Here is a 20,639-nt window from a genome sequence, read left to right as displayed (position 1 = left end):
CTTCAGTGTACTGGCGCTGTGCTAAGCAACAGAATACAAAGATTAAGAGACATAGACTCTGCCACTGTGGAAATTTAGTGCCCCTAGAATGCCTTCCATCAATACATTATGCTTCCAACTCTTCAGAAATTCAGGACAAGCTCTCTTCCCTGGAATCCTTGTCCAACTCCTAATGCAAAGGTTGGGTGCCTCTGGGACTGAATACCTCTACTTATAATTGTAATTATCAATTTCTCTACCCCACTTGACCATCAGCTACAAAAGGAAAGAAGTGTTTTTCCATTTAGTTTTGTTTCCTCGGAGCTCAAGCAGTGCCAAGTGAAAGGGAAGCACTAAATAAATACTTATTTGAATAAATAAGCACACAGATGACCACCTGGCATTAAGCAAGGCACTAACTACACAAAAAGCACACATCTCACCATCAGGAACCACAGTCTGTGACAGAGTATCCTGCTACTTTAAAGATAATTTTAAGAGAGAAATATTTCACCTCAAAGGGGAAAAGATGCCGTTTTAACTCTCTGAAGCTGCAGTTTTAATATGTTATTTTTATGTTTTTCTTCAGAATAAGAAGTAGACATAAGGTTTCATGGCTCTCCTGCTGTTAACTTCCACATTAGGTGATAGTCAGCCTACTAAAGCCTGATACCCTATTAGCCCATTAAAAAATATGACATCATTTTAATGTCTCCTATTCATGGTTAAGTTAATGTCCCTCAAGAAAAAGCTTAAAATAATGAATGTTTGTCAAACATACAACAGAATCCATTTCCCTAGGGGACCTATAGTGAGAAGATAATAGAAGCAAGCCATTTATCCCAGAAATGTAAATGCGAAGTATTTGGGGGGAATCAAAACACATCAACTCCATAACAGAACCATGACTTTTCTTCTGACAGATAGGCTAGATAACAATACTGGGCTGATTGAATACCCATTTTGTATTTAGAATTATTTGCAAAACTAAGAAAACATACAGAGCTGCATAGTATTGGAAATCTGATTTTTAAATGTTAAACAAATTGTGTTTAGGAAAAGGTATTGTGTGCTTAATATAATAGAATTTGAGTGTTTATAGCAGGGATCTTTAAGGATTAGAGAAACTCTTAGCTATAGGACCTCATTTGAAAATGAGTCCGTTGGGAATATCTCAATTTTTCATAAGCCCGTTTAGCCTAACAGACCTACAGCAGAACAAGGAGATTAATGATTGTGTTAGAAAATGCAGTTAAAATTTCATTTTATCTTAGTGGGTTAAATACACACACACACACACACACACACACACACACACGTATATTAGTTCTTTTCTCAAAATCTCATTAGAATGACTATAAATAATTTTTTAAATTTATCTTTATTGTTAAAAGTATTATAAATGTCTTCCCTCTTTTCTCCCATTGACCCCTCACCACCCTGCTCCTGCTAGCCCCCGCCAGGCCTTCACTGCACTGTTATCTGTGTCTGTGGTTTATGCATATATGCATATAGGTCACCCTGCCTCATTTTCCTCTGAGATTCGTCAGTTTGTTTCATGCTTCAATGTCTCTGAACCTATTTTGTTTGTCAGTTTATTTTGTTTATTGGATTCCACATATAAGTGAGATCATGTGGTATTCGTCTTTCTCTGCCGGGCTCATTTCACTTAGCATAAAACCCTCCAAGTCCCTCCATGCTGTCTCAAAGGGTAAGAGATCCTTATTTTTATAGCTGCATAGTATTCCATCATGCAAATGTACCACAGCTTTTTATCCACTCATCTACTGATAGGCACTTGGACTGTTTCTAGATCTTAGCTATTATAAATAGCACTGCTATGAACATAGGGGTGCATATAGTCTTTCCGACTGGTATTTCTGGATTCTTAGGATAAATGATTTTTTTTAAGTGAAAGCTCAAGATGTTAAAGCAAACAGAAAAGGATGTCAGGTAAGAAAGGATACCTATCAGAAGGACTTTCCTGATCACTCCGTATAAAATAGCAGCTCAACCTCTAATTCTCTAGCTTGATTATCCTGCTTATTTGTCTCTATAGTACTTAACATACCTAAACCATATTATATATATGGCTTTAATAGGGCAAAGGCTTTATTTCTCCTATATTCTTAACACCCAAAATAGTGCTGATAAAGTGATACACTAAACATTTGCTGAGGAAAGCATCAACATATATTTGGAAGAAAGAAGGCAGAATAATGGGAGCTAGTTTACTAGAATGGAGGAGCTGAAACTTAAGTGCTTGCAGGGAGAGATTCTGATCAAATGCAAGTCAATTCCTACTGAAGAATCCCAGAAAAACTCAGACGATCAAGACATGGATGTTTTGGAGTACACAGGTGAGGGACTGGGCAAAAATTAGGGGGGGAAATGATTGAAAATTTGACTAAAGAGAAATTGGACACCTAAATTCTCTTTCCATCTCTGTTATATCAATAATTTCATTAAGAATTAATGGAATAAACACTGCAGTTAATTGGCAGACTAGATTAAAATAAGCAAGATCCCGCTATATGCTCTCTAAAGGAGATATAATTTGAATATGAAGATAGAGGGTGAAAGTAAGTGGGTGGAAAAATATTTACTATGGAAATCATAAGAAAAATATTTACCATGGAAAGCAGATTCATATCACACAAAATAGATTTCAAGAGAAAAATTACCACCAGAGATAAAGTGCATTTTAAAATGAAACATGGAACAATTATATCTATCTATCTATCTATCTATCCAATAAAAATCGTTAATATGCAAAGAAGCAAAAACTGAAAGAAACAAATCCAGAAATAAACACAAAGATTTTTATCTTTATCTTCCGTTTTCAGAATGCAACTGTGATGTGCTGGGGTTTGCTTATTCTTCTTGCTTAAATTTAACTGAGCTTCTTGAATTTATAAGCTTATGTTTCATTCCAGAGATAATTCTAGTCATCATTATTTAAAACATATTTTGGCCCTGGCCTGTTTTGTTCAGTGGTTAGAGTGTCCACCTGTGGACTAAAAGGTCACAGGTTCTATTTCCGGTCAAGTGCATGTACTTGGGTTGCAGGTTCAATCCCCGGCCCTGTTCAGAGTCAGGCAGGAGGCATGTGAGGGGTCTTTCTCACATTGATGTTCTGTCTCTCCTCTCTACCCTCCCTCCCACTCAATCTAAAAATCAATGAAAAAATATCCTTGGGTGAGGATTAACAACAACAACAAAACCCAACATTTTTTGGCGCCATTATCTCTTTCTTCTTCTGAGACTCTAACTATATATACGCTTGCCTTTTCTTTATTATCCACAAGTCCCTTGACCCTGTCAGTGTTCATTCATTTGTTTGTTTGTTTGGCAATCTTTGTTTTCCTCCATTCTTCAGATTAGATTATTTTCAAGGTCACTGAGTCTTCCTTCTGTTGTCTCCATTCTGCTGTTGGGCTTGTCCAATAAATTTTAAATTTCGGATACTTTTCATTTTGGTCCAACAATTTCTATTTAGCTCTCTTTTATAGTTTCACCCTTTAATGAACATTTTTTAAACTTCATTGAGCGTTGTTCTAATAGCTGCTTTAAAATTCCCATCTGCCATCTCTAACATCCAAGTCACCTAACATATGTTTTCTGTTCACTCTATTTTTTCTCAAGAATGAGTCAACTTTTTTATATCTTCAAATGTCAAGTAATTGTGGATGGTATCCTGGCCATTGTGAATGTTATGTTATAAAGACTTCATATTCTATTATATTCATATAAAAAGTGTTGCTATTATGCACAAGGAAATTAAGTTAGTTGGACTCAAATGAAAACTCCCTTGGGGTAGCAATTCAAATGTTGTGAAGTCTTTTTATCCTAGGCTGAGTGCTTTGGGTCTGCTCTGTACATGATTAGTTCAGTGGCCAGTCTGAGATATGAAGAGAGTTTACACAAAGAATTCAAGATCTACCTCTCATACTCTGCTCATCTGTTTTAGCAGCCATAACTGTCCTGAGCTCTACTATCTTGTTTTTCAGGCCAAAAAATTGTAGGTATTTTTTTTTTATCCTCATCTGAGAACACTTTTTGCATCTATCTTCAGATAGAGCAGAAGGGAGAGAGAGAGGAAGAGAAAGAGAGAAACGTCGATGTGAGAGAGACACATTGACTGGTTGCCACCCACACAATCCCAACTGGGGCCAGGGACAAACTGCAACCAAGGTGCATGCCCTTAGTGGAAACCGAACCCAGGACTCTCTGGTCCACAGGCCGATGCTCTAACTGCTGAGCCAAACCAGCCAGGGCTATAGGTATTTTTTTTATATCAGAGTTTTTTGATCAAGCAGTCTGACCACAGCTTTCCCTTATGCTAAAAATCTGCCTAAATAGGAAACTTACCTGTAATGCCCTCTTTTTCCTCTTATATCTCCATTCCAAAATTTGTTGGCTTTTGTTCACTCTCCAGAGCCTTTAGGTAGTTGCCTTTGCTTTTGTCCAGGTTATAGTTGTAAACCAAAGGTCAGTCTGTTAGGAGGTTACTAAGCCATGCTGAAAACTGAACTCTTCTTCCATCTTTTTTTATTTTTATTAATTTATTTTTGTGAAAGATGTTTCTCCCCCCCCACCAGACACCCTCCCACCCCCACCACCCCCCGCCCAGTGTTGTTGTCTTTGTCCATTGGTTACACATATGTGCATATAAGTGTTTTGGTCTATCTCATCTCATCTCTTCACCCCAGACCCCTCCTCTGAGTTTTGTCAGTCTGAACCATACTCCTTTCTATGTCTCCGAGTCTATTTTGTTCATCAGAGTATTTTGTTCATTATATTCCACTCATACGTGAGATCATGTGGTATTTGTCTCTCTCTGATTGGCTTATTTTGCTTAGCATAATATTCTCCAGGTCCCTCCATGTCATCTCAAAGGATACAAGATCTCTCTTACAGCTACATAGTGTTTCATTGTGTATATGTACCACAGCTTTTTTATCCACTCATCTATTGATGGACACTTGGGCTGTTTCCAGATCTTAGCCATTGTAAATAGTGCTGCTGTGAACATAGGGGTACATATATTTTTTCTGATTGATGTTTCAGGCTTCTTAGGATACATTCCTATAAGTGGGGTCGCTGGGTCAAATAGCAGCTCAATTTTTAATTTTGTTTTTTTGCTGTCAAATTATGGTAAGCACTGAGAGCATGACAAGGTATTTGAAGGATAAGTGGACATAGGTCATAATAAAAGCAAGGTGTTTTTATTGAGTATCTAAGAAAGGTAATAAGGGGATCAGAAAATACAACAATGAGGACTCTCTAACCAGGTCACCATTAGAAATACAGGTAGTATCTGAAAGTCTCTCAGCAGGAAAGATGACTCCAGGCTGCAGCAAGACAAAGTTTTGTCTGTAGTGAAGTGATGTGGGGCCCCATTGATTAAGACTAAGACCCAGATGCAGCAAAACCAGACAGAAGCCCAGCCAGGCTCAGGAAGAGGGCCTGGTGCAGGACCAGATGATGCACAGGCGTGTCGATGCTGAGTCACAGTCACAGTGTGCTGTCTTGGGTTAGAGTGGGAACCCAGAGCCTCTGGTAGAGGAACACCTTCAGAAAGACATTAAATAGATTCAATTCTAGAAGCATTAAGCCTAGATGTAGGGACTGGCTCCGTCTGTTGTTTAAAACTGGTAACCAAAAAAATTCTAAAGAAAGGTTTATAATGTACAAAAAGAAAGAAAAAAACAAGAAGGGAAGGAGAGAAAAAGGAAGAAAGGGGAAGAGGGGAGAAAGAAAGAAAGAAAGAAAGAAAGAAAGAAAGAAAGAAAGAAAGAAAGAAAGAAAGAAGGAAGGAAGGAAGGAAGGAAGGAAGGAAGGAAGGAAAGAAGGAAGGAAGGAAGGGAGAAAGAAAAGAAAGAAAGAAAGAAAGAAAGAAAGAAAGAAAGAAAGAAAGAAAGAAAGAGAGAGAGAGAAAGAGAGAGAGAAAGAGAGAATGGAAGGAAAAAGGAGGGGGGAGGGAAGGAAGGAAGGAAGGAAGGAAGGAAGGAAGGAAGGAAGGAAGGAAGGAAGGAAGGAAGGAAGGAAGTCGATAGAATACTAAACAATGTTCCATGTGAAAATTTTCTTATTTGAAAGTAGACACTTATGTTCCTGGATTCATCACACTACATTAAAATTATCAATTTACTCATATCTTCAACCCTTCTGAACAGCATTCCTGCACAGCCTTCCCTCTGCACCAACCTTGTATTCTCCTCCCATGTCTTATCTTTCCAACTCCACTTCCTAGATTGTATTTTCTTTAAGATAGGGGATTGTGTCTTTTTACCTAAGTCAAGGCTCCTTATATGTGTAATGTGGTCAATAAATGTTTGAGTTATAAATCAATGCAATAGACTGATAATCTACATCCAAATAAAGGCAAATTGAGGATTTCCAATAATTTTACAAAAAGTCTTAAATATCAGACCTTGATGAAAACTTTCAGCAGCCTTCCCCAGATGCACTCCCAGTATTACTAAGTACCTTTAACACACCAACATCCGTAGCTATTGTCAGTGACTGCAGAGAGCCCTGCACATAAATCAGACATGAAGTACATAATTGTTAACATAGACCAGATGTGATGATACTGATGGGCTCTCAGTACAGCTATGAAAGAAACGTTAACTTTTGCATTAAAACCAATAAACCAAATAAACATTTTGATGTTAAAATATTTATTTTAATGGATTTTGAATTCATTTGCCCTGGTATAGCAGCATAATTCTTTCTCTCTGGAAACTAATCTTGAATAAAAGATGGATAACTTTTACCCAGAAAAGGAAGGCTTTAGGTGACTAGACTCTGCAGGAAGTCATCTTATTGACTCTTTCAACTAACCTGTCCTATGCAAAACTCTTGTAGAGCCTAAATAAATCTTTCTCTGTAACCCCAGGGGAATTATTTGGATGTTAGAGATAGAGAAATTTGGATCACCGAGGAGCTAACAAATAATACTCTAGTGAAAAGGAAGCTATTTCCATGGCTTTCATGGGGATTCTCATAAACAATTACTTTGGGCTATACCAAAAATCAACCAAAATCATAAGGCTAGAGACAGTTAGAGCTTAATATACTAATAATTTTAATAACAATATTAATAGCTTACCTTGGCACAGTGTCTTCTAAAGCCCTTTTGTATGTGTTTCCTCATTTGATCACAGGACTCTATAGAAGTTAGAGCAGGTCTTTTGAGCCAGTTTTATAGAGAAGGAAAAAGGATGCCCAACAGAAAAGTGACCTGCTCACATAACAGGTAGATGGTAAAATTAGGATTCACACTCAGGCTTCCTAATTCTTAATCCTAGTTCTCCCACTACCACATTTTGCTTGACAACTGTTAGCCATCAGTAAACAGAGCAGCTTGGGTGTTAAGGGAAGATTACTAAAAAATGGCATTTTAGCAAGAGGATGGTATGAAGCCAAGACTTCAGTCCCTGGACCCAAACATGTTTCTATGCAATGTAGTCTCTCTAAATGAAGACTTGTGGGTTTCTCATGAACTGATCAGACAGTGGAATTGCCTTCCCATTCCCAAACTTTTCCAGATGCAGAGATGCTGCCCAAATGAGATCTGAGAGCAAATTCAGAATTCCTAAGATTAGCAGAAAATTTTAGGAGTTTCCAGAGGGAGAGATGCTTATACAAGCATTCCTTGGTAAGAGCCTACCACTAGGTCCAAGAAGAAGTGACACACGTTGGGGCTGGAGAGGGAGGAAACCGACTACTGGTACACATTGTGTTACCAACTGGTCAAGAGGCAACAACAGCATGGGTGGGTTTTTCCTAATTCCCATGGCAGAACTCTGCTATTAACAACATGCTATACATTTTATGGAAATAGAGGAGTGCAGTAGTGGCTGCTGAAGTCCCATTTAGGTCCTCTTTACTGAGCAATGTACCCATCCCATAGCAGCTGGGCATATTGGTTGCTAACAGTTCACAGCTGCATTCTTCTGCTGAGAATTGTCCCCAGCAGATGAAAGCTGCCTCCCCCAGAAATACCTATGACATTGTGCCTTTCCCCTGGAGGCATACCACCTGGGGTCTGACAGACCCGAGGTCCACAACGTCTGCCCCTTTTCCTCGAAATGCCATAACTGTGTGGAGCCATGCTCACTCCACAGCTCCCTGGGATTAGAGATGAGGCTGAGTCTAGATTCAGCTCAGTCTCCATCTTTACTTGGCAAGAAAATGTAATGTACAGATTTCTGTGTTTATCCATATATACTTTTATCTTTCTTAAAATAAGACATAATGTCCTATTTTATGCCTTGGGACATACTTTGGCATGTTAATGATAGCCAGTACTTATTTGGACATGTATACTGTGTAGGCTCTATGATAAGAGCTTTAGTATTATGACATTTAACTCTCACAACAAGTCTCTGAAATAGGTTCTGTTATTACCATTCTCATTTTATAGATAAAGAAATTGTGATCTAGAGAGATAAGCTAATATGTCCCAAGGTCATATAGATGACATGAGTCAAAACTAAGAATCGAATCCAGTTCTGTGTGATACCAGAGCCCAAGCTCTTAAATACCACATTGTACTGCTTCACCAGACCAAGCCAAGTTCATACAGAATGTTTGCTAAAGTAATCAAGTAATTTAGAAAAGTTCTTCCCAAACTGTCTATTTGGTCTATCCACTTGCATAAATAATGAAATTCTGCATCAATTTAGTTCACTGCAATGTCTGAAGCTCCCCCCACCTGCAGGAACCTGGGTGAGGATCAGATTTGACTGGGGCATTTCTCAGGGGCTATGGAAGGAATTAAAGACTGGATCTCTTACTCTAGGTCTGAAAGGCAGACATAAGTTCATGTACTGGAGGAAGCTTGTGTCTAAAACTAAGATAGTATTGTAGGGTGGGTACACTGAGAAGCAGACCCTGAAACAAGAATTTAAAAAGGATTTGTTTATTTGAGAGGTGATTCCAGAAAGCACCAATTGTGCAGGGAAAAAGTGAATCGAAAGTCTTTAGAAAATTCATTAGAACACATCTCTGCATCAGTCTATCTTAGGGGCAAGGAAGCTTGAGAATTTATCCACCAACTCCCATTTGTCTTTAATGTTGGTCTCTTCCCAGGGACATTAACTGCTTAGGATTTCTGGTGCCATGCAGGAAGGCTTGGCATGCTCCTGCAGCTTGAACAGCATTCAGGAAGGGAGTTGCAGTGACTGCAGTAAGAAGCCGTCCACATGGAAGGGAATCCACATGACATTCACTGATATCAAGGGAATATGGGGGAGGTACTGACTGCATCTGCCACAGATAACAAGATACTGGGTCATCGATCCAACGGTTACAAGGGAGAGCAGGAGTCAAAATAAGCAGCCAACATGGAGCACATTGTGAAAGCAAGAAAGAGCAAAGAGAGAAGTAGCAGAGCAATGGGGATAGATATGGTGAGTGGTGGTGATCCATATTTACCAGGATACCTGCCCTTTCTAGGCCAACTCAGTAAAAGAACAATACTTCTCTCCCTTCAGAGTGTAAGGATAAATATCCTTGACTTTTTACAAGAAAACAGTCTAATTTCCAAACAAAGGTATTCCTAACCAGAAAAACAAAAATCTCACTCAATGTGAGGTAAGTCCAGCATGTGCAAATGTGTGTTCTGTGCATGTTGATTTCATTCCAGTTTCAAGTTTAAGAAGTATGTCTTGGACCCTGGAGCCCATTAGGGAATGTTGCCTGTGCTATAGGGATAGTTTGTTGCTGCTATTGAATTTGCTTATTTCAATTCTAAGCTGGGCTAGGTGAAGTTCATTACTTAGGAGGATCCCTTGCTCAAATTGCTCAAATGAGCCACTCTTGTAAAATTGTGAAACCAATGCTTCACTGGATGTCCAGATGCATTAAATTAGCCTTCCTTGGATTTACTAATACAAGAAGGAGCAATGTAAGTCGCAAAGGTGCTACTACACCCAGTGAACTATTAGATGGTGTTTGGCAGGCTCATTCAGGAGGGAAAAAAAGAGTGAAAATATGATTGATGATCATGTGCTAGAGTTTTTTTGTTTGTTTTATCCTCACCCGAGGACATTTTTTTCATTTTTTGTTCAGATAGAGCGGGAGGAAGAGAGAGAGAGGGAGAAACATCGATGTGAATGGGACACATAGAGTGGCTGCCACCTGCACAACCCAACCAGGGCCGGGGACAAACTGCATCCAAAGTACATGCCCTTAGGGGGAACTGAACCTGAGTCTCTCTGGACTGCAGGCCGATGCTCTAACCACTGAGCCAAACTGGCCAGGGCATGTGCTAGTGTTTTAATCAGAGACCTCTGAATTAAGCCAGTGTGATATCTCCAGATAGGTTGTGAAACAGGAAAACTTTTCCTGCCTTTTCTGGAGCAAGTTATTTCAGAAATATAAGATAGGAAGTGCTAACTTCAGTGCCCCAGATGCATGCCCCTTCTGAAGGTAAACAGCACCCATCAGGATCAGTCATGTCTGCTGCCTGCCTCTGCTTTGCCCAGCTGCCTTGACCTTTACTAAAATCCTGAGGATAAGCAAGTATCCTGAGCTGTTTCTGTATTGTAGATAACTAACGTTGTAGTCCATATATTTTCTCTAAGAGTTGGTGGTCTGCAATGCCATAAGATTGGCTTTGAAGGCCTGAAGGAATTGAAATTATAGGGAGAGGTTGGAGAAGGGAAGATAGTGTTAAAGAGGTAGGAAAGTATACACGTTTATACTCAGAAAAAAAGGATCAAATCATGCTCCCACAGGTCCTAACCATGTGATTTGGGGCAAGTCATTTAACATTGCCTACCCTAAATTTCTTCATCTATAGAAAAAAGAGTTAATAGAACTTACCCCATTGAACCTTGTTGAGATAAAGTGAAATAATGCATTCTAAGTGCCTAGCACAGTTCCTGTGCACTTAGCAAGTACGCAACAAATGATGGCTGCTGCTGTTGATGGGGGACCACAATCTATGTTCCAATTGCTGTGTTAGATGCACAATATAAAATCTTTTACTAAAATATTAAGGTTGTTTTATAAATATATTTATTATCCCCATGTTAAAGTTATGGAAAGAAAGGCTCAGAAGGTTTGAGTAAATTTTTCTAGGTCCCATGGCTGGTGAGTGATGGAGTAGGAGTTTAATGCTGGCTTGACTAATTCTAAAGTCTATGCTCTTTGCACCACAAGATGCTTCTCTGTCCTGCAGAGGTGCTCACCCAAATGCTCAGGTTCACTGAGTATTTCACTAAGGGTAGGCATGGCAAAGATTGCTATCTCTGGGGTTGCCATGGGCAGTGCCTGGTATCTATCAGTAGATGCCTGTATATACTGCTGCCCTCTTTCCACTTTTTTCATGGTGTGATGGGGGATTTTTACACTTTCAGAAGAAGATCATGCAGCTTGAGGCCTGAATTATTTAAAGTATAATCTGTGGCATACGGTGGTTACAAGACTCTTCCTGATGGTCAGAGAACTGATCCAACATGCATCTATTTTTCAGTTTCACAATGCATCAATTGTTATTTTTGTGAATGATCACATGAACCACTTAAGGCTGTTAATCTAAGGGTTACTGAAATTTTGTGTTCATAAAGTGAGGTTAACACATTACCAGAATTTCCTAAAAAGTTTGACTTTAACACCTGGTAAAGCTACAGAGACCACACCCATAGAATAGTGAGAAGACCCACAATTTCAAGGAAGGGCCTTAACAGTGTTGTCTTCAGTTGGTCCTTTAGTTCTTTGTTTATTAACCAACACTTAGGCAGTTCATAAAATGTGCTGGGCATTGTCTAATAACTTTAGAAATGTTCATTTGTTTTTAATCTTCATAATATTCCTATGAGATAAATACTCACAATATTACTATTTTTTCATAGAAAAATTGAGGCATGAAAATGTTGAGAAAATTACCCAAGGTCACACAGCTAATGAATGATAAACTAAGATTTGAAGGCAAGTGGTCTGGTTTAGAGTCCACAATCTTAGCCACTGGGGCTCACTTTGTTTTGTCTTTGAAATTTACTGCTGGTTTTATGGGTTGTGGATTTTTGGGTAATGTTACATATTAATGTACCAATGGCCCAAAAGTTTTTAATTGCTAATTTTTTTTTTTTTTACCTAGAAGTAAATTTATTTTTTCTAAGTAATTTTTTATTTTTCAATTACAGTTAACATATAATACTATAGTAGTTTGGGGTGTACAACCCAGTGATTAGACTTTATATAACTTACACAGTGATCACCCCTCTAAATCTAGTACCCAACTAACACCATACATTGCACATATGCACCACTTCCTCGTTATCCATTCATCTATTCATGGATACTTAGATTGTTTTCATCTCTTGGTTATTGTAAATAGTGCTGCAATGAACATATGTAAGTATATGTATTTTTTATTTAGTGCTTTGTCTTTCTTTAGATAAATACCCAGAAGTGAAATTGCTGAGTCCTTCTTTTCTTGTTATAGCCTTTGCTTTAAAGTCTATTTTATTTGGTATAAGTATTGTTACCTTAGGATTTTTAAAATTTCCATTTACATGAAATATCTTCTTCTGTCCCTTTACTTATAGTCTGTGTATATCTTTTTATCTAAAGTGAGTCTCTTGTAGACAGCATATATAAAGGTCTTGTTTTGTTATCCACTCAACCTCCATAAGTTTGATTGGAGCATTTAATATATTAAAGTAATTGTTGATAGATATGTATGTATTGTCATTTTATTATTCATATTTTTTATCTTTTTGTCTTCTTCTTCTTAAAGAAGACTCTTTAACATTTATTATAATACTAGTTTGGTGGAGATGAACTCCTTCACCTTCTTCTTGTTTGGGAAGCTCTTTGTCTGACCTTCAATTTTAAATAATAGCTTTACTGGGTAGAATAACCTTGGTTGTAAGTCCCTGCTTCTCATCACTTTGACTATTTCTTGCTAATCCTTTCCTGCCAGCAAAGTTTCTGTTGAGAAATCAGCTGACAGTCTTATGGTAGCTCCCTTGTAGGTAACTAACTGCTTTTTTCTTGCTGCTTTTAACACTCTCTCTTTGGCACTTTAATTATGACATGTCTTGATGTGAGCCTCTTTGGGTTCATTTGTTTGAGACCCTCTGTGCTTCCTGGAGTTGTATGTTTATTTCCTTTACCAAATTAGAGAAGTTTTCCACTATTACTTTTTCAAACAGGTCTTCAATTTCTTGTTCTCTCTCTTTCCTCCTTTTCACACCCCTATGGCGTGAATGTTGGTACCCTTAAAGTTGTCCCAGAGGCTCCTGAAACTATCCTCTTTGAGGAGGGGAGAGGTTTTGGGTTTTTTTTTTGTTTTGTTTTGTTTTGCTGTTTTGATTGTGTTTTCAGCTTTTTTTTCTTCCAAATCACTAATATAATCCTCTGTTTCATCTACTCTACTGTTGTTCCCTGTAATGTGTTCTTCATTTTAGTTATTGTATTCTTCATATCTGACTGGTTCTTTTTGTTTTCTATCTCTATTTTTGTTACCTATATCTTTGTTAAAATTCTAAGTTTCTCTACACTTCCCGTAAGTTCATTGAGCATCTTTATAACCAGTGTTTTGAACTCTGTACTGGTAGATTCGTATCTTCACTTTGTTTCATTCTTCTTTTGTAGTTCTGTTCTGTAGCTTCATCTGGGGCATGTTTCATTGTCTCCTCATTTTGGCTGCCTTTCTGTGTTTGTTTCTATGTATTAGGTAGAGCTGGTATGTCTCCTTGTCTTGGTAGAGTGACCTTATGTAATAGATATCATGTAGCAGCCAGTGATGCAGCCTCCCTGGTGATCAGAAATGGGTACTTTAGGTGCACCCCTCTACCCCCTTTTTCCCACCTGTTGTAGTTGACTCTTGATTGTTGATGGGAGACCACAATCTATATCCCAACTGTTGTGTTAGATACACAATATAAAATCTTTTACTAATGTATTAAGGTTATTTTATAAATAGATATTATTATTCCCATTTTAAGGTTATAGAAAGAAAGGCTCAGAGAGTCTGAATAATTGTCATGTTAATGTGACCACAATGGAAGATCAGCTGTGCAGGGGCTGATCCGTGGGGGCAGGAATCACATTAGTTGGGCTCTGATACCAGCTGTGTCCACCCCTTGAGTGTGTTGCTTGTGGTGGTGTTTGGGTGGTGCTCTGACATGGTCTGAAACTGTCCATCAAGTGTGGGGGCTCTAGGGCCTCTTGGGTAGTTCAGGCCAAGGTCAACTTCTGCCTGTTCCTTACCCAGGGCCACCCAGCATGAACTACAAAGCAATATTTAGAAGGTTGTTACCTGTGTTGGGCTTGAAAGTTCCCAGGAGAGGTCAAGCTGTGAATCAAGGCAGGCTGCCACTAGTTGTGGGCCTGGGACCACTTAACAAGAGGTACAGGGCACACTGAGTCCAGATGCCTCTTGTTTGAGAGAGTTTAGGAAATTCATTAACATGAATCAAAACAGGTCATTTGCATGGACAAGCCACTGGAAGCAACACACTCAAGGGGTGGACTCAGCTGGCCCACAGTTGAGTGGGCAGGGTGGGCATGTTAGCCAGGTTGATGGAGACTCAGATATGGCACCACCTTCGGGCTCTGTAGGAGGAGGGCTCAACAAAGAAAAATTGCCTCTGCCAGTTCTGGGAGAAAGCTGTCCCTTCAGCTCTTTCCCAGATGCCAGCTAATTCAGTTCCTCCCCATATATCTCCAGTGTCTTCTTTTTTTTTTAGTTCTCACCTGAGGATATTTTTCTGGTTATGTTCAGATAGAGTGGGAAGAGGGGAGAGAGAAAGACACATTGATGTGAGAGAGACATATTGACTGGTTGCCTCCCGCACAATCCCTACTGGGGCCGGGGACAAAGCACAACTGAGGTACTTGCCCTTGGCCAGAATTAAACCCGCAACTCATTGGTCCACTGGCTGACACTAACCACTCAGCCAAACTGGCCAGGGATATCCCTGGTGTCTTTCAAGCTGCACCCCAACGCTGGAGGTCAGAGTCCAATTAAGTCTATGCATGGGTCCTTTAAGAAGAACTCCTGGGGCTTTAGAAGCTGTCCATCTCACTCAGCCACAATCCGAGTTGGTTTTTACAGTAAGAAGTTATGGGGAATTCTCTTCCCAGCATTAAAACCTTGGGCTGCAGAGCCTAGTGTGGGGTTGGGGCCCCTTGCTCCTCAGAGGGGACCTCAGCAGCCGAAATAGCACTCCTCATTTTTATCTGCTACATATAGGTGTGGGACCAGCCCCTTCCTCGTCTCCACCACTGCTGCCAATCTCCATGTGGCTTCTTCTTTATATCCTTAGTTGTAGGACTTCCATTCAGCTAGATTTCAGGCCATTCTGAATGATGGTTGTCCTATAGCTTAGTTGTAATTTTGATGTGGTTGTAGGATATCCTGAGTACCACAATTACCTACACTGCCATCTTGATGGAAGCCCCTAATTACTAATCTTTAATACCAAACATAGCAAAAATATCTATTGAGCATGTACTTTATGCTAGTCACAGTTCTAACCATGTATTAATTTAGTTAATATACTAATTCATTTAATCCTCACTGCAACCCCTTCACTATTTAATTTTGTTGTTTTTTTAAATTCTTTTAAAACTATTTTATTCTCATAGCAGTTTTACAAAATAGAAGATTGGGGAGTAGAGAGGCTAAGTAACCTGCACAAAATCACTTTCACATTGCTTGTAAGTCATGGGGACTGCATTCAAACCCAGGTAGTCTGACTCTAGGCACTATGCTTCTAACTAGACCCTATCACAATTCAAAAATGGGTTATCTGCACCTGGCCAGGAAGCTCTTTCTCCATTAGAAAGCAGAGACAGGTTGGGTAAATAAGCTGAGAGGGATTTTGAATCCCTTGCTATATGCCATTTTCAAAACAGTGGCAAGAGATGCTGGTTAGAGTCAGCATTCATGGAGCAGACAACTACAGAGGAAAAATTCTCATTTTGGACCAGGCATAGGCTGCTGTCAACAAAGAATCTGGATGGGAATGCAGAGACAATACAAGAAGAGGGTGAATCTGCCAGAACAGAGAGACACAAAGCTCCAGCCAGTCTCTGCAAGTCACCCTGGGACCTCAGACAAATCACACTTTCCCTCAGCCCTGGTTTCCACATCAGTAAATTATGGGTGAGGACAATTCACACTGCACAGAGTTTTGTTACAAATGAATAAAAATTTTAGCATCACTTAAGCAGTTCATTATTATTGATCAAATGATACTGAAACCTTTTCAGTTATTCCATTTACATAATTTTTTAAGTGAAAAAGCCAAAATCTATTTCAAACATTTGAGAGCCATGGCCACCCTTTTCATATAGCTCCTTTCCTTATCTCTCCCTTCACTTAGACATCATTTAAGTTGTTTTCCCTCTTTATCTGACTCCTTGAAAAAGAATATTAGTACTTTTGTTATAGTTTATGACCTTCTTCAGTCCTAAAGGAGTGACTGATTATTTTCACTAGCATTGTTAATGCCTCAATAGCTATATTGGCAGTATTTTATTTCACTGCTCTAGGAGCTGCTGTGGAGTGCCTCTGGGCCACAGCTCTGCTCTGTACTATTTGGTAGATGTCCATGGCTTTTGGGTGTGTTTCAGAGGCAATAACTTTGCTGACTGAATCTACAAAATTCTATTTACTTGTCTTTGGAAGAAGAGACCTTGCCAGATTTATTGATTTTTATAACAGGGTCTGAGGACCATGACATTCTTCTCAAAAGTTGGGACATTCTCTTCCATTGTAATGCTATGTGTTAGTGCACAGAGAATTGGAGTCTCTGTTCTACCAGTATCATAATTAATGAGTTTATGTTCTCCACTGAATCCTGAAAAATTAGCTGTTTCCCATTCAAATTTTGATAAAAGTTACAGACATCAGATGCCTCTCAAGATCCTCATTCTTCCTCCTCAGGAATCCCTCTGGAATGGTGGTTTCGGGGTACTTTAGCATCACTTGTTGAATTTGCTAAAGATGCAAATTCCTAAGACATCTCCTGAAATTCAGATCCTGTAACTACTGAGCAGGGCCCAGGTCACCTATAGATTTAACAGGCTTGACAACATTCTCCCCTTTCCACACACACCCTTCAGAGTCTGGTGTAAATTGGTCCTTGTACTACATTTTGAGGAGTGCTCTAACAGACTACATATATTTTTGCTTTGTTATATTCCTTTGTTATTTAGGTGAGCTTCCTGGCATGCTTAAACAGTCTCACATAAATAGTTTAATTATTTGAAATTGATATAAAGAGGTCCCAGGGATAGTATTTTGTTCTAGTTGCACAGAGAAGAAATATAAGGGGCTTTGGAGTTAGGTAAACCTTAATTCAAATCCAGACTTGATAATTTACTACCTGAGTGATCATGGAGTTTGGGCCCACAAGCTGGGAATGTGCCTTGACTGGGAATCAAACTGGCGACCTCTTGGTGCATGGGTCGATGCTCAAACACTGAGCCACACCAGCCGGGCCCAAACATACTTCTCATATGTATTTGGTCTTAGTCCAAGTTTTCTGGTTCACAGTTCCCAAAATCCTTGGAATTTCCTAAGGTTGAGAGTGATATGGGTGCCTTTTGCTATGTCAATGAGGAGGCACCTAAGGATGGGGGCTGGTAGCCAGCAGAGTCAACCATTACATTAGAAAGTTGGAAATTTCAGTCTCACCTATGGACTTCATTTAAGGGAAAAGGGTGGATATGGAGTTCCATAAGCAATGGGTAATGATTTAATCAATCATGCCTGTGTAATAAAGCCTCCATAAAAACCCGAGAGAATGGGGTTCAGATTGCTTCTGGATTGGTGAACAGGGGATTTAAAGGGAGTGGAGTGCCAGGAGAGGGCAAGGGAGCCCCACACCCTTTCCCCATGCCTCACCCCATGCCTCTCTTCCATCTGACTGTTCCTTTTATAATAAACCAGTGATCTAGTGAGTAAAATGTTTCTCTGTGTTCTGTGAGACGCTCTAGCAAATTAATCAAGGAGGGGTCATGGGAACCTCTGATTTCTAGCCCATGAGTAACAACCTGGGCTTCTGATTGGCATCTGAAGTGGGGGATGGGAACAGTCTTGAGTGACTGGGCCCTTTACTTGTGGAATCTGATGCTATCTCCAGTAGACAGTGTCAGAATTGACTTGAATTTTAGAACACCCCACTGCTATCCAAAAATTGTGTCTCAGTATAAACTATACTGCTGTTGGTGGTGTGTTAAACACCCTCCTCCACACATCGCAATTGGGTCCAGCAACCCAATACAAGGAGGACTGATCTTCAGGTGGAAGTAGGACGCTGAGTGGGAGCAATTTAGAGAGCATAAAAGCATCCTGAAGCAGTGGACAGATTACAAAGAGGAATCATGGATTGTGGTAATTCTGCCAAGGGCCTGAAGTGTTCATAAAGCTGTACAGGGACAGCAATGTGCTTTCTAGTCCAAAGAGACAGAGCCTAGCCTTCTTTTAGCTTTACTTCCAAATCTTACTCTCAGACCCAGATTTCTCTGTCTACACATAAATGGAATCCTACAGGTCCTTTTCTAAACATGAAAAATCACACAATGATCAGTTCAGTTTGCATTCATTCAACTTGGCCTATTATTTATCTGTAATTGCACTTCAACTTGATTTTGTGTGTATTATTTTTTCCTGGAAATCTTGCCTCCCTAACTGAGTCATGATCTCTTAGAAAGGATTGGGTCTTACCTTCTTCAGCATCTTTCTCAGTGCAGAAGACTTGATGGACACAGAAAATGCCAGGTGACTGATTACTTACCTGATCCTTTTCATTCAACAAATGTTCATTAGACCTCAGTTCCTGTGGTTGACTCACTGTTCCTGTAACAACCATGAGAGGTATTAAGGCTCAAGTCTTTTGCTGGGCTATGTAGACAAGGATAGAGTAAGGATAGTGTGTGGTAGAGGAGCATTTTATCTGCAACATATTCTTTGAAGATATAGGTTATGGAAAAACACCAAAGGTTCCAATGATGCTACTGTTGTTGCAATCTGGAAGTCAAATGAAATTGGTGACTATCACAAATATCTTGCAGATTTTTGCTTTTCTGCTGTTGGTATGATTCTGGCTGAACTTCTATAGTAGTATCACAGTACTTTATCTGAAATGCATCCATAGAATTTCAATTTATTTATTCAAATTTTTATTGAATAACTACTATGTGCCCGGCACTTTGCTAGAAACTGGAATGTGACTTTAGAACACAAATAATCTGAGTTTGCTACTAACCATCTACCCGAAAACTACCCTCTCCCTCTTCCACCTAATCCACATAAAGGAAGCAAAAATAGGAGCTACCATATACTCATTGCCCACTATTTGTAGCCCTTTATCTATATAACAAAACTTCATAAAACTGAAGCATAAAAAGTTAAGGAATTTTTCCAAGATCTCATGGCTACCAAATGGCAGAGCCAAGATTTGAACTCGGGTCTTTCCCCTTTAATCCTAGTTGTATTGGTTTTTCAACAAATTTACAAATACACTGGGATTCCTTCTTAGCAGTATATCAATTCTTAATAGCTGCCAGTGGTGTCCATCTGATCATTTCTCTATTGCAAGAAGGTCAAATATGATTTATAGTAGATCCTGTATAACTTCATAATTCTCTGCAGGCATATCTCAGAATTGCAACAAATGTCAGAAGCCAATGTCAGAACACACATATGAAGAACTTCTCCAACTTGACAGATGATGAGTAGTTATCCAGAAATTTCGTGATAGAGACAGTTCTATTTCTTGAAGCTCAAATGCCAAATTGCGGGCTGCTCCATAGAGCTAGACTTTACCACAGTCTAAGCATGGCCTAGGCTCAACTCATTCAGGTTGTGCCAGCAAAGCCAAAACCTCCATTGGACCTCCTTCTTATTAATGATTAACTTTATCTCCAAGTCATGATAACTAAGCAGCACCCAAGCCAGGGTTTCCCTAATCCACAAAACAGAAAAAATAAATCTTCCCTGCATTTTCCTCCTTTTTCTGCTTTCTGTCTTTCACACCATGTATCTAGTAGTTACCAACTCCATCGGTTCCATAACCTAACATGCTGTTGAATATATCCTTATTCTTTACCCCATCCCCACTGGTTCAAGTCCTCATCATTTGTTGCAGGGTTGTTGCAGTTGCTTTCTGTCATCCAGCTCTGCCACCATTGGATCTGTTCTATGCATGGATGCTGCCAGAGTAATCTTTTTCAAAAAGCCAAGCCTATAACTCTGCTTTATATTCAAAATTCCTCACACTCCCCATTGACCATGAAAGACATATTCTCAAAATCTACTCTTGAAGGGCCCTTAATAATCTGACTCACTTCTATTTTTCATACTTTTAAGTCTCTCTCAATATAAACATCATAATACCCTTCAAATATGTACAACACTCTCACCTCTGTGATTTGGGACATGCTTTTTTTTATGCCTAAAATGCTTTTTCTTCTCTTGGAAAATTCCTACTCATCCTTTGAAACCCAACAAAAGTATTAACTCCTCTGGAAAATCTTTTCTAACTTCTCTTCACACACTTAATTACTTATTTTGTTAATTGCTTATCTAATTAATTTTGTTAATTAGACTTATTTGTTCATTGCTTATCTGTAATTAGACCATAAGGTCCTAAGGGTTAGGGCAGATTTTATCCTTGTTCCCT

Source organism: Molossus molossus, unplaced genomic scaffold (genome assembly GCF_014108415.1).
Source record: "Molossus molossus isolate mMolMol1 unplaced genomic scaffold, mMolMol1.p scaffold_m16_p_13, whole genome shotgun sequence".
Taxonomy (NCBI): domain Eukaryota; kingdom Metazoa; phylum Chordata; class Mammalia; order Chiroptera; family Molossidae; genus Molossus; species Molossus molossus.
This window is presented reverse-complemented; position numbering follows the sequence as displayed.